The following is a 13,656-nucleotide window of genomic DNA, read 5'->3' as shown; positions in this document are numbered from 1 at the left end:
TGTGGAAACTTTATTACTCTGAAGACCGATGAAACGACTGCTGTCATAGCGTAAGACCAAATTCGACCCAAAAGAAGGTTGTAGTCCAGAGGGGCATCAACCACCTCCACATCTAGACTAACGGTTTTTCCTTCAACCCCTATAGGCAAATCCTATAGAATGCTAAACGGATGCAACCCACGGCCATCAAAGACCTTAAGAATTGTCGGGGATTGATTTAGTGAAGGAGAACCAAGCGATCTCCAACACTGTATCGACATAATACACGTGGAAGCTCCCTCATCAATTACAGTCCGATGAATAGGCCTGTTTTTGACTATCACTGGGATCAACGCAAACGCGGTGTACTATTTTCTAGATCAAAGATTATTAGGTTCGGGTCCTGAACATCAACAGCTCCTATAGCCGACAAAAGTAATTTTCGCTGTGCTGGGCATGATTGCAGCACTTCTAAAGCCGACATTGCTGAAGGTGAAACAGCTAAATCTTCAACAATGTTGTAATTTTGGGCCGCTCTCGCATGTGGATTGAAAGCAGACCTTCGAAGTACACCCTTGGCGGGCGGTTTTATTACTAAGTTAGGGTTAGGTTTCTCGATCTATAGTGGATCGGAACCGGGAGCTGAGGTTGATGGATTTGAATGAGAAGATTATTCTTCTTTCGATCCATCAACAGGACTTTTACTACCATAATATTGCGATCGAGTCACAATCCTTACATGAGACATCATCAATATGGGTTCTTCAGTGGCACTCGAGGAAGAACCTATCATCTTACTCTCCTGCTTTGGAAATGGATCTTTCAAAACAGCAGGAGTTGAGGAACCTTTGACGATTTTCACAACCTCGGCCCGATGGGGGCAATCTCTTGTAAAATGATCCTCTTCACAAATTAGACAAGGATATCGAGGTTTGCGCTTTTCGTCATTGGTTTCCGACTTTTCTGTTTTCTCCTTTGGAGTCTTGTCTGCTTTATTCTTCTTCTTACCTTTCTTCTTCCCACCGTTTTTTGATTTAGCTGTAGATGACTCTACAGCGTGAATATCGGCGGAAATTTCAGGAGAAGACTCTCCTGTCGGGGAATCTGGTAAGGTTATAATGGGCGAAGAATTCTTTGAAGATTTCTTCTTGTTTTTAGTATTTACCAAACCAATCATGCCATTAGCAGCATGAGATCCCGAAGGAGTAGCAGCGATTTGATTTGACTTTGGAAGATCTGGGATCTTTTCATGTAACGTACCTGACTGAGTGTAAACTAAGTCAAGGTACTGCGCTTGAGCAATTACTTGCTCCTCAGTAACTACTCCGGCCTTAGCTACATCTTTAGTAATCTTCGGTAATAATGTTTTAACAAACCATTCAGCTAAGATTTGGTCCGGAATAAAAACTTTCACTAATCGTCGTCGACGTCTCCATTCATGGATATGATCGGAAATATAAGTGGACGTTGACTGTTTTAGTGAAGTTAGTAGCTCCGTACCATTATCATATCTGACCGGCAACTAAAAATGAGTTAGGAACGAGGTAGCTAACTGACTAAAATTGTAAAAAGAGGCCCGTGGTAACTCAATGTACCACTTGGCCGCGAGACCAATGAACGTACGGTGGAAGAGACGTAAGCGGATCGAATCATCCGAGATGGAATTTGAAGCACACCAGAGGTGGTAAGTCATCACATGATTGGACGGATCCTCTCCAGACTTACCTTCGAACTTGGGTATATCACTGGGCAACTTATTTGGCATTGGCGGCCAAAACGGAAGATAATTTATTGGATCGTTCGTTAGGCGCGACAAGTCTGGTAAATCCAAAGTTGCGATAAACGGTAACTGCCAATTAGGATCCCTAAAACTCTGGGTCACAAGACCAGTCCCAGGAGGAGGATATCCAGGATAACTTGGAATAGGAATCGCATTCAGGATATTATATCCTCCTGGAAAACCAGGATTAACCGGACCGTACTGGGGTTGCTGAGGTTGTTGATAAGTGTACCCAGGATACGGTTGATACTGGTAAACCGGCTGTTGGATAGCAGGCCCGTATTGGTACTGTCCCTGGTACAGTTGATAAGTGAATTGTGGTTGACTAGTGACAACCGTACTTAAACCAGGTTGTCCTACAGGCATCTGAACCGTAGGCTGAATCATAGATCCAGTCAATGGTAAAGATGTCTGAGGAGTAGTTGCAGAGACAGTAGAAACCGGAGTTGTCGATACTCCAGAAGCAAGTGTGGTGGAAGGAGCAGATGTTGCGGTAGTTGCAGCAGTCGTTTGAGATGGAGTACTAGGTGCAATTGGTGACTGAGTAACTACCGAAGGTACAGAAGTTTGAACATTAAACTGGACTGGTTGCTGGGATGAACCAGCAACTAAGGGTTGTCCAGCTTGAGATGACAACTGTACGCTTGGCTGCAATACCTGTTGAACTTGCGATGGATCCCACACTATGTTCATTCCGGGGTATTGACCCATGACAGGTTGAGAATATTGAGATCCATAACCGGATTGAGGGTAGGATTGATAACTGAAAGGTACATTTCCCGTACCTTGAACATAAGATTGACCTTGAGGTGGTTGATAACCTTGACTCGAGTATTGACCTTGAGGTTGATAACCTTGAGGTAAATACTGATACTGGGGTTGACCTTGAGCTACGAATTGATACTGAGGTTGACCCTGGGGTACATATTGTGGCTGGGGTTGACCTTGAGGTATGTATTGTACTATGGGTACATATTGTCCTTGAGGTTGCCCCCCAGATGCAATTTGTGTACCTTGAGGTTGCCCCCCAGGCGTTAATTGAGGCTGCCCCCCAGGCGGTAATTGGCCACCTTGAGGTTGAGAACCGGGAAATGAACCTGACATCATGTAAATGTCTCCTACACCCAATGGTTTATTACCATTGTTTCCAGCTAATAACCCATGTTCAATGGGTTGAGGAGATGCTCCCGCAAAAGTACCAGAAAGTGACTGATACCCAGAGGGAACAGAAGGACCGCCATACAAGAAAGATTCAGGAGATTGAGTGAACACGGACGACTGACCAGACATATTTACAGGAGTATAAATACCTCCAGGTGGAAAAGGAGTACGAGGTGGAGAAAAACTTATCCCTGAGTTGTCTAAATAATTGGTTAACGAAAGGTACCAAGTAGTACTTCTAGGAGGACTGTAAAAGATGGATTCACGCTCCCTTAGATCAATAGTAGGTTGATCTTCAAGGATAGAAACGCCAAATTCTTCCTCTGGAGCAAGTTCTTCAATAGCTATCAAACCAGCAGGAAGATTTTTGGTGATAACTCTTTCTACCCTAGGTGAATCAGGCGCACTAGAAGTTGGAGTAACAGGTTCAGATACTTCAGGTTCTTCGCCTATATCACTAGTAGATGAAAAACTACCAGCAAGCTCGGAAACCACAACTGCTTCGGGATTATAACCTGTTTCTAGACCTTGGTAATCTGGATGGACTACCAACGACGATTCTCCTTCTTCAGGTGAAACTACTTTACTGCCACTAGGAGTTACAAGGACCTTCAAACCTTCGTAATGACTCAGGACCTCTTCAGGAGGTTCGCCCCGCAATCTACGGGACTTCCTCAACAAATCGGCCACGGTAACAATCTCAGGAGACTTGCCCCAAAGTCTACGGGACTGTCTCGGTAATTCAGCTACAGTTAAAAACTTTTAACTACTGCACACGGAAACAAAGTAAAATCTCAAAGCAAACCACCTAAAGTCTCTAAAGAACCAAACAAATTTGAATCACACGCCTAAAGAATCTAGGGCGTCAAACCATACACAAACAGTAGCCTTCCGGACCGAAAACACTAGTTGGAGATGAAACCCAACATCGCCGAATTCAGTACAGAAGTGGTGGGCGGAACAGTTACCCCGGCAACCTGCTTAATGAATAGACCGGCACAAGTTCCTCCACTTTAACCGTCTCGAGTGAAGTGAACCCCCCGAAAAATCCAAGTGAGTCTAGCCGACGTCTGCTCCAGGTACAGTGGGATCTTCCCTCCACCGTCACCTTGGTAGAATCCTAAAGATAATGGTCACTAAGGTTACCAACAGCAACAAATTCACCTGGGGGAACAGTCTACGACCCGATAGCACACAAGGGCAGAGTAACAAGCTGAATCCCCTTGCCGACTCCTTGACAATAATCCAAGGTTTACCAACAAGTGACCCCAGGCTCCTCGACAATAATCCGAGGTTTACCGTTTGTAGTACGTGCGTATCTGGCGTCTTTCCCAATGAAGGAGGATTGATCCCCTCATTGGTTCGGACACGGTCTCGTGCTTCTCCTTTAAGAGGAGCTTTCCCAGAGTACAAATGAAACAGTTGGATTTATCCTACCACAAGATGAGCTACTTGTTTGGTTTTGCTATCTTGGAGAGTTAATTACTCTCCTACTCCAAGACACTAGCCTGATCTATATTGGTGTTTCAGAGCCCTAGTAAATAAAAAGTTACTAAATTGATTTTACTTTAAGTGTTAATTTTATGGCTTTTCTTTAAGACAAAAGGTAGTGGAGATGAAACTGAGGGTGTGTAAACTCGACCAAAATCCACTAAAAATATGCACTTAGGATGATTTATACTAATTTTTCCTTTTTCAATGAATTCCCTAGCTAAGAGAGTTGGAGAATGCAAAATTGATATAAAGACAACTTTCTTGGCAATGAAAATCAAAGAAAACAAACTCTTTATCTTTTCAAAACATACAATACATGACCACTAATCACTTCACGAAAATTCCTTTCCTTTCAAAGACTCAAATGCTACCCAAGCAAACTTTCCTTCAAAAGATATTTTTGTATTTTTTCCTAATTAATAAAGCATGTAAAACTTACTTTAACAAAAATCAAAGTTAAAAAATCTATGGCAATCAAATCAACTCAATTTCACTCAAAAGCAAAACTAAGAGAAATAAATCTAAATGTAAATCTAACGAGGCAAAATCCTACTAAAGATGATTCCTGGATGTTTTACTCAGTCAAAATGTAACTAAGGACTAGTTAATGCAGAACCAAAAACCAGTCAAAAACAAAAATCAAAATCTTTTGTTCTTTTTCTCAAGAATAAAATTCAAAGTCCAATCAACAAACTTTTTCGAGATTCGCAAAGAGAAGACACAAAGGTAGGTTTCTCACAAGGGTGGATTCTATGAAAGGCCCGACTCCTAAGAGGACTGAACAAAACCAGGGAGATCCAAAGTTTGACAACCTCTAACGCCAAAGTCACTACAGGACCAGTTAAAAATCAAACCCTAAGGCAAAACCTCTATGAATTTCACTAAAACTCTCGACACTGACGAAACAAGCTTAGGTGAAGATTTATGGCAGAAAACCAGTGGATTTGGGCAGAAAAAACAAATTAAAAACAAAATCTAAAAGGCAAAAAGAAGAAAATTGAAATTTTCTTAATTTTGACAGGGTACGCAGGCGACCTGTTTGCACAGGTGCGGGTACGCTCTGTGCACAAAGCGACAGTGCGTACAAGTACGCACTGTGCTCAACGCAGAGGCTGTGTACTTCTAGCAAAACAAAGAAAAACTAAAATCTAATTTAACCCTAAGCTAGCCCACCCAAATACACAGTCAGACAGCCAAAAACCAGAAAACAAACGACTTTTCTCAGATCAAAATTTCATACAAAGGAAAAAACATTCACATCAATGGATTCCCCAGTGGAGTCGCCATTTTGTCATGCGGAAAGAGTCGATAGTGCGGACACAACCGACCTCCCTAGAAGAAAAAGATTTCTAGTGACAAACAAGACAAATAAACACTACCTTTCTCTAAACATGCATTGAGAATACAAGTAATCAGGTGATTTTAACATACCTTTAGTCCAACGCTTTGTAGTAGTCCAGCCTCGCCGATCCGGATGAGCTCCTCCTTCTCTTCGAAACCTGCATTCACTAACAAGCCAAAAGATTAAATAGCACCAGATAAACTCATAAAACAATACATATCCATCATACAGACCAAGGAGTATATGAAACAAATAATGAATAACAATCTGTTGAGAAAAATGAGTTCATTTGCATTAAGTAGAAACAAAAGGAACCATTACAACCTGAGCCTTGGTGTTGTGCAAGTCTCTCCTAGGGTCCAGCAAGAGTTTTCCTTTACTTTGATCAGCTCACCCACTCTCAAATAAGGCTAGGAAAGGATGGGAATCTCTCCTCTCAAGCTTTACAAGGGAGTCCTAATTCCAGCAGCATCTACCCTTAGGAATGTTCAGCTTTTAACCTCCCCTCCTTCTGGCCCAATGCCTGTATTTATAGTGCTCTAGAGGAAGTTATTCAGGTCCACCATCAATGGGATAAGCCCCTCTTTGGATGGGATAGCTCCCCTCTTGATGGGATAAGTTCCTCTTTGGTAGGGATACATGAACCATCTGGAGGCGCTTCATACACGTCAAACAAGCTTCTAGAATGCTCTAGAAATGACCACAAGTAACTTTTTTGGAGTGAAACTTGCGCCTTTTGACCTTTACAGGAGTACGCACCCATTGCTTTACAGACAGAGCGTACAAGTACGCAGGTATTGTGAACTTGGGGTGCGTACACGCAGGTAAGGCTAAGAGAAACTGCGTACCCATAGATATATAGATTTTTAATGACTTTCTCTCTTTCTTGGAGTTTGACATGGAGAGCAGAGGTATGAGGCTTGCCAAGGAGGATAGTATGACAGTTGATGGAGCCATACTAACTGCAAATAGTCATGGTGACAAATTTTAGTGTAACAAATATCCAACCTGAATCAAAATGATGCCTCTGTCATCAAATTCTTTGACTGCTATTGCCTTTGTCGACTAAAAACTTTGCACCTCTGTGCTCTTTAGTATCTGATTGCTCTAGCCTCTGTCACTTTGATCTCTAACTACATCAATCACACTGATTCCTCCTACTACATCCGTGTTGCCACTGGTCCTATATCCAAGCATGCATCCACACTGCACCTCCTCTCATCATGTTACATCGTGCTTCCCATTTCTACACTGCAATTCAATTACTGAGAAGTAAGTAACTGATCTCCCAACTCACCTCCCTGTTGGGCTAAAAACACCCTCTGATGCTGAAGCTCCCTCTGCTACTCCATCCGCATTTGTCTCTACCCACTTAGCCAGTCCTGCTACTCCTCACAAGGGCTCCCGTAGAAAGGTTTAATCAAAGAGGTTGGGTACTGTTAGACTCCGTCTCATGTCAGTGTCAGATTGATCCTTCTTCAAAACAGGGTTTTGAAGAAGAAATCATTTAATGTTGTTTTTTTAGAATATGTAATTTATTCTCCAGCTCTTCAAATGGCAGCGACTTCAAGCTCCTATCCCTGCACAAGCACAATTCAGAATATTCACTTTTCATAATATATCAATGGAGTCCTACAGTACTTGCCTCAATCCTCACAAGCAGATTAAGAAAGATTTTGTCAGCAACTTGAATGGTACATCAATTCTTGAAATTGCTGCCCTCACTGCAATTATGCCTGTTCTTATCCTCCTATGACAATGGAATGTGTTGCAACTCAGATGGGACCAAGGTGGATCTACCAATATTCAAATGGAGGAGCATAGCAAGTTGAATGTCTTGGTAGCCACCGATGTTGTTGAAGAAGACATTGATGTGCGAAGTTGTAGCTGTATCATTCGTTTTGATTTGCCAAAAACAGTAAGGAGCTTTATTCAATCTCGTGGGCGTGTTCGTCAAAACAAATCAAATTTTATCCTTCTTCTTGAGAGAGGTAATGAGAAGCAACAAAAGCTATTATATGAGATAATCAGGAGTGAGGAATCAATGAAGGAGACGACTGTGAATAGCAACCTAAATCATATACCTTGTATTCAAGAGCAAAGTTCTGTTGAAACAAATGTTTATCATGTTTCATCATCTGGATCTACCGTCACCTGTGATTCTAGTGTCAGTCTTATCTATAAATACTGTGCAAAGTTGCCTGGGGATAAATATTACTTACCTAGACCTGAGTTTATAGCGAGAAAAGTAGCAGGGGAGGACAACCACATTTCGCTTCACAATGCTCTTGGAACGCCCATCTCCGGATATTTTTATACCTTTGATCATGTTTTTGGATACAACTCAAAGAATGCGGACATTTACAAAGTCCATACCAAGGATGTTATCGAGGCAGTCGTTAACGGCTTTAATGGTACTGTATTTGCATATGGGCAAAACATGAATGGAAAGACATACACCATGCAGGGTTCGCAGGAAGACCTTGGTATCATTCGTTTGCTTGTCTACAATGTTTTAAAAAATATCCAGTCGATATCTGATCGAGAATTCTTAATTCGAGTTTCCTATCTGTAAATTTATAATGAAGAGATCAATGACCTCCTTGCTCCAGAGAACAAGAAACTCCAAGTCCATGAAAACTTAGAGCGTGGCATATTTGTTGCAGGTCTAAGAGAGGAAAGTGTGAACACCCCAGATCAAGTTTTTGATCTCATTGGCCTGGGAGAAGCACACCGACATGATGGAGAGACAAACATGAATGTACGTAGTAGCAGGTCTCATACGATTTTTCGGATGGTTATTGAAAGCAGAGACAAGGATGCAGAGTTAGATGGAAGTTCATATAACAAGGATACTGTGAGAGTTTCTGTTCTGAATTTGGTTGATTTAGCTGGTTCTGAGTGAGTTGCAAAGACTGGAGCTGGTGGCGTCCGTCTTAAGGAAGGAACACACATTAACAAGAGTTTGATGAGTCTTGGTACTGTAATCAATAAACTGAGTGATGGTGGTGGAAAACAGAAAGGACATATTCCTTATCGTGATAGTAAGCTGACCCGCATCCTACAACCAGCTCTGGGTGGCAATGCCAAGACTGCTATCATCTGTATTTTTGCACCTGAAGAGGTTCATGCAGATGAAACCCGCGGGACCCTTCAATTTGCAAGCAGAGCTAAACGAGTCACAAATTGTGCTCAAGTGAATGAAATAATGACAGATGCTGCACTACTAAAGCATCAAAAGAGGGAGATTGAAGAGCTGCGTAAAAAGCTTCAGGGATCTCACTCAAGAATCTGGAACTGGAAATTTTGAAGCTAAGAAACGAGATGTTGAAGTTTGAACTTGAAAGGGAAAAGTTAGCTGCTGAACTTGAGGAGGAGGGAAAATCTCAACTGGAGCGTAATCGCCGAGTCACAAATTTTATAACCTTAGCACGCTGGATATAAATTCAGATCAAGACAGGAACTCTTTTAAGCTAAACAACTGTGAGTAAACTTATCCTCGTCGATTAAGCTTGAAGTTTTTGGGTCAGGAAAGGAGATCAACAGGCAATGAACGCTTTGTGTATTCTATCCGAATCAAGGCATACAAAAGACCGCTATTCAAACGGAGCCAGAACAACAGAATAGGATTCGATTTCGATTTCCAGATTTTATTCAACGGGATCTGCGCTCCATGTGTCGGCCATAGAGGATTTTTAGAGGAACGCTGTTTTATTTTAGAATAGAGGAAACGCTCTTTTCTATTGATGTAACTGCAGGTGAAACAACGCCCCTGTTTTGGGGGTTGATCTATTTTCTCCTACAACAGTCCTATTTAATGTATTAAAAATCATTTGTAAAAAATGTGGAGAGAGTGGGGGAGAGAATTCTGAGTGCTAGTGGAGGAGAACAGAGAGTTCCATTGTTCAGCTGTTTGACAGAGATTTTAATAAAAAATGCAGCTCTGACCCCTGAGATTCCCGTGGTATGACAATTTAGCATAAGTTTTCCTTCTGTTTCATATGTAACCTGTTATGTTTTCATTTCACTTCATGATCATTTCTAATTGAACAAATGAAGTGTTAAGGTAGAATTCATCATTTGTATGCTCTGCCTTTAAGTTTGTTCAATATTTAATGTTTTCTTCTGTTTGACAAGGATTCATCTTCTATGCCCTTGTCAGCTCCTCACCAGTCTTGCCATTCCATTTAATCTCAATTTGATGTTAAATTTCTTGCCTACCTTGCCTCAGGCGATAATCTGTGTTCTTGATTACATTTCTCTGCTCAAGCTGTTACTTTGCCCATGCAGCCCAGAAAAACCCTGTTATTTTATTAAAAACCCCTTTTTATCAGTTTACTAGCCTAAAATAAGTGTTACCCTATTGGTTATCTCGCCCATTGAAGATTTTGACCGAGATAAACCAGAGAGAGCCCTCTCCTGCCCCGTAGGGCTAGCTACGAGGCTAAGTGGTTTGATGTTGCCTTGGAGTTTACCTTTTTCAACCTGAGGTGAAATTTCAAGCGCTAACATATTGGCGACCATACTGGGGAGAACATTCAATTTGTTGATTGTCTTGTCCCAGTACATGCAATCAAAGTGCAGATCTGATGCTGATGGTGGACAGCAGTCAGACACTTATGCAGGCTGAACCATTCACCTGGCGACTCCAACTCGATCCAGACAGTTCAGTGCTCGCTGATCCATTCATGCAATGGTAGGGTATGTGGCAAACCTTACCCTGTGTAAAGTTGTAGAAGAAATAAGAAAGTAGTTAGCAGATACTGAATTTGATGAAGATGTTTTCAGTGCCCTGCTTCAATGCTTGAAATCTTCAAAGGTCTTCAAAACTAAATTTTGTGAGTTAATTGTTGAAAGAATCGAAAATGAGATTAAATGTTTAAATGAGAAAATCGAGTCATATGATTTCCAAGACCCTAAAAAGTTCTTGGAAATCCTTCCTCCATACTCGCCTACAGATGTTTACATTGACAGTGCGCAGCTGGAAGTATGCATTGCAGAGTTGGGACAGCCAACAGAGTCCGGCTTCTGCGATCCAATGGCCACATATATGGACATGTTTTTCACTTTGATTGATAGATCAGACTGCCTTGTACGTGACCAGGCTCATTACGTGCATGAAGGGCTGCTAGCAACTGCATCTATGGCCTGGTGGAAGCTTTCTCAACCGGCGTCATTCTCAGGTTTACTTGAATGGTTAATCTTGCATTTCAGTATTACCTGATCTATTGTTTGTACAGCAGAGTAGGGTAGATTTTGTAAATAAATAAGCAGCCATAAGGGCAGCATCTTGTTTTAGTTTGCTTAAAGATTGTTAAGTCATTTTCTCAGTCATTTTAGTCTTGAGATCAAATCAATTTGAGTTCAGTTTCAGTTGTGTCGATGATGACTCCATTGCCCAATAGATGGAGGCACTGTCTGCTCTCCCAAAGTTCTGTGGTTCTTGGCACCTCCACGAAGCGGCAGCTGCCATCCCAAGTGGAGCCGATGTTAGACTCCGTCTCATGTCAGTGTGAGATTGATCCTTCTTCAAAACAGGGTTTTGAAGAAGAAATCATTTAATGTTGTTCTTTTAGAATATGTAATTTATTCTCCAGCTCTTCAAATGGTAGCGACTTCAAGCTCCTATCCCTGCACAAGCACAATTCAGAATATTCACTTTTAATAATATATCAATGGAGTCCTACAGTACTTGCCTCAATCCTCACAAGTAGATTAAGAAAGATTTTGTCAACAACTTGAATGGTACATCAATTCTTGAAATTGCTGCCCTCACTGCAATTATGCCTGTTCTTATCCTCCTGCGACAATGGAATGTGTTGCAACTCAGATGGGACCAAGGTGGATCTACCAATATTCAAATGGAGGAGCATAGCAAGGTGAATGTCTTGGTAGCCACCGATGTTGTTGAAGAAGACATTGATGTGCGAAGTTGTAGCTGTATCATTCGTTTTGATTTGCCAAAAATAGTAAGGAGCTTTATTCAATCTCGTGGGCGTGTTCATCAAAACAAATCAAATTTTATCCTTCTTCTTGAGAGAGGTAATGAGAAGCAACAAAAGCTATTATATGAGATAATCAGGAGTGAGGAATCAATGAAGGAGACGACTGTGAATAGCAACCTAAATCATATACCTTGCATTCAAGAGCAAAGTTCTGTTGAAACAAATGTTTATCATGTTTCATCATCTGGAGCTACCGTCACCTGTGATTCTAGTGTCAGTATTATCTATAAATATTGTGCAAAGTTGCCTGGGGATAAATATTACTTACCTAGACCTGAGTTTATAGCGAGAAAAGTAGCAGGGGAGGACAACCACATTTCGCTTCACAATGCTCTTGGAACGCCCATCTCCGGATATTTTTATACCTTTGATCATGTTTTTGGATACAACTCAAAGAATGCGGACATTTACAAAGTCCATACCAAGGATGTTATCGAGGCAGTCGTTAACGACTTTAATGGTACTGTATTTGCATATGGGCAAAACATGAATGGAAAGACATACACCATGCAGGGTTCGCAGGAAGACCTTGGTATCATTCGTTTGTCTGTCTACAATGTTTTAAAAAATATCCAGTCGATATCTGATCGAGAATTCTTAATTCGAGTTTCCTATCTGGAAATTTATAATGAAGAGATCAATGACCTCCTTGCTCCAGAGAACAAGAAACTCCAAGTCCATGAAAACTTAGAGCGTGGCATATTTGTTGCAGGTCTAAGAGAGGAAAGTGTGAACACCCCAGATCAAGTTTTTGATCTCATTGGCCTGGGAGAAGCACACCGACATGATGGAGAGACAAACATGAATGTACGTAGTAGCAGGTCTCATACGATTTTTCGGACGGTTATTGAAAGTAGAGACAAGGATGCAGAGTTAGATGGAAGTTCATATAACAAGGATACTGTGAGAGTTTCTGTTCTGAATTTGGTTGATTTAGCTGGTTCTGAGCGAGTTGCAAAGACTGGAGCTGGTGGCATCCGTCTTAAGGAAGGAACACATATTAACAAGAGTTTGATGAGTCTTGGTACTGTAATCAATAAACTGAGTGATGGTGGTGGAAAACAGAAAGGACATATTCCTTATCGTGATAGTAAGCTGACCCGCATCCTACAACCAGCTCTGGTGGCAATGCCAAGACTGCTATCATCTGTACTATTGCAACTGAAGAGGTTCATGCAGATGAAACCCGCGGGACCCTTCAATTTGCAAGCAGAGCTAAACGAATCACAAATTGTGCTCAAGTGAATGAAACAATGACAGATGCTGCACTGCTAAAGCGTCAAAAGAGGGAGATTGAAGAGCTGCGTAAAAAGCTTCAGGGATCTCACTCAAAGAATCTGGAATTGGAAATTTTGAAGCTAAGAAACGAGATGTTGAAGTTTGAACTTGAAAGGGAAAAGTTAGTTGCTGAACTTGAGGAGGAGGGAAAATCTCAACTGGAGCGTGATCGCCGAGTCACAAATTTTATAACCTTAGCATGCTGGTTATAAATTCAGATCAAGCCAGGAACTCTTTTAAGCTAAACAATTGTGAGTAAACTTATCCTCGTCGATTAAGCTTGAAGTTTTTGGGTCAGGAAAGGAGATCAACAGGCAATGAACGCTTTGTGTATTCTATCCGAATCAAGGCATACAAAAGACCGCTATTCAAACGGAGCCAGAACAACAGAATAGGATTCGATTTCTGTTTCTAGATTTTATTCAACGGGATCTTCGCTCCATGTGTCGGCCATCAGAGGATTTTTAGAGGAACGCTGTTTTATTTTAGAATAGAGGAAACGCTCTTTTCTATTGATGTAACTGCAGGTGAAACAACGCCCCTGTTTTGGGGGTTGATCTATTTTCTCCTACAACAGTCCTATTTAATGTATTAAAAATCATTTGTAAAAAACGTGG

The 13,656-nt window shown here is 41.4% G+C and overlaps 2 pseudogenes; both read left to right on the top strand.

Annotated features, from left to right (window-relative positions):
• The first annotated feature begins 7,566 nt into the window (after positions 1-7,566).
• On the top strand, positions 7,567-9,481 carry LOC149151599 (kinesin-like protein KIN-7N pseudogene; annotated as a pseudogene).
• A 2,136-nt stretch (positions 9,482-11,617) lies between these two features.
• On the top strand, positions 11,618-13,454 carry LOC149151598 (kinesin-like protein KIN-7N pseudogene; annotated as a pseudogene).
• The last annotated feature ends 202 nt before the right edge of the window (positions 13,455-13,656 follow it).

The sequence above is a fragment of the Pinus tabuliformis genome, chromosome 9 (genome assembly GCF_031772625.1).
Source record: "Pinus tabuliformis cultivar Carrire ecotype Pingquan chromosome 9, CPIR1, whole genome shotgun sequence".
NCBI lineage: Eukaryota > Viridiplantae > Streptophyta > Pinopsida > Pinales > Pinaceae > Pinus > Pinus tabuliformis.
This window is presented reverse-complemented; position numbering and strand designations above follow the sequence as displayed.